This window comes from Austrofundulus limnaeus, unplaced genomic scaffold (genome assembly GCF_001266775.1).
Source record: "Austrofundulus limnaeus strain Quisiro unplaced genomic scaffold, Austrofundulus_limnaeus-1.0 Scaffold130, whole genome shotgun sequence".
Classification (NCBI taxonomy): domain Eukaryota; kingdom Metazoa; phylum Chordata; class Actinopteri; order Cyprinodontiformes; family Rivulidae; genus Austrofundulus; species Austrofundulus limnaeus.
Genome location: NW_013952532.1, coordinates 1263426 through 1264995, shown reverse-complemented (window position 1 = coordinate 1264995; position 1570 = coordinate 1263426). Strand labels below are relative to the sequence as shown.

The window sequence follows — 1570 nt, the reverse complement described above, 5'->3', positions numbered from 1 at the left end:
TTGATTGACTTTCTAAGTTTTTTGTTGAACTCAAAAAAGTCTTGAACTCAGAGAACTTGAACATCCGGGGCGGGGCTTAAGGAGGAACTATGTAAGACATGTCCCTATTGGTTGGTGCGGACTAAAGCGTTTTCCTGGTGCACCCGCTTCAAATCAAATGTTGTCAATACATTAAATGGCCGCTATTAGCGGTTATCAGTCTCAAAAAGTACCAAAATAATTTATATGAAACTTTCAGGAAATGTTAACTGCACCACAGAGAACGGCTGATTAAAGTTTGAAACATTTTCAGAGAACGAGCGTGCACGAGCCAGCTGCTCAGAGCTCCAGCAGTTATCAGATGTTGATGATCCGAGTGGCTGGCTCGAGCACGCTATGAAATGTTTATCAGCTGCTCTCTAGCATTTCCTGAATATGTGATAAACATTTCCTGAAAGTTTCACATAAATCTGTTCAGTACTGTTTGAGATAATTAAGCCTGAGAAGGCAACGGGCTAGTTTGGCTGCAGTCGTGCTGCAGAAGCCCTCGCAGGTCTTCTCCAGGTGGTCCTTGGATGKTTATTCTCTTTCCTGGATAACAGAAGATTAGATGGGAGGGTGAAATAGACTAACCTCCATTGCAGGGCTCCATTCTCTGTAAAGTAAGAAAATTAAATAAAAATATATAAATCCTCGGATTTTGATTAACCTTTCAGGGAAAATCTCACTTAGAGCTCGACTGACAGAAATTTGAGCCAAATCGCATGGCTGCTTTAATAGCTGGATTTTGGTTTTCTAAGATATATCTTCCCCTCTCACACAAACGTTTCAGGAAATGTTAATCACACCACAGAGATCAGTTGATTCAAGTTTGAAACATGTCTGAGCAGATGTGGAAAACTCCACTGTATGTCTGTTAGCAACTGCCAGCAATGTCTGGGGTGACCACCATCTACAGCCTGGATCTCCATGCTACAGATTGAGTGCTTCCCTCGGGCAGGACAGTGAGACAGGCCAACYGCTTCAGCTCTGTGTCCTGGAGGAGGAGCCAAACCCACTGCACCTGAATATATATTAACATGCATACCAATGATTGATGAGTACCTTCCAACCTAGGAGGTAGAGGAGGGACAGTCTGCACACAGTGTATGGGACTGATAACTGCTAATAACCAAAAAGAAAAAAAACAAAACAAACAAAACAAAACAAGTAGGTCCTCTGGATGGGTTCTTCTTTAATGAAACATTTTTGTCTCTCCTTCTAGACATTTCTTCAGTCTGATGAGTTTCATTTGATCTCAGTCTTATAAGCACTGCCTCCACATGGTGGACAAACAGGTCTGTTCACATGCAAAAGAGCACCATCAGTTTTTCTTTTTGATTTTTCTACCTGGATCATTGAGATGCATCAGGACAACCGCTAAAACGGTCATGTAATGTATGGACAACATTCGATCCAAAGCGGGTGCACCAGGAAATCACTCAGGCTCTGCCCTAGATGTTAATGTTCTCTGAGTTCAACCAAAAACTTAGAACATCAACAAAAAGTTTGAGATTCAACCAAAGATTTTTGACATGCAAAAAAAAAAAAA

At 41.5% G+C, this 1570-nt stretch overlaps 1 protein-coding gene across 1 annotated transcript in view; it reads left to right on the top strand.

Annotated features, from left to right (window-relative positions):
* The window catches only part of LOC106522471 (extracellular serine/threonine protein kinase FAM20C), a 36521-nt gene that overhangs the window by 8474 nt on the left and 26477 nt on the right, over positions 1 to 1570 (top strand). The window lies entirely within an intron of this gene.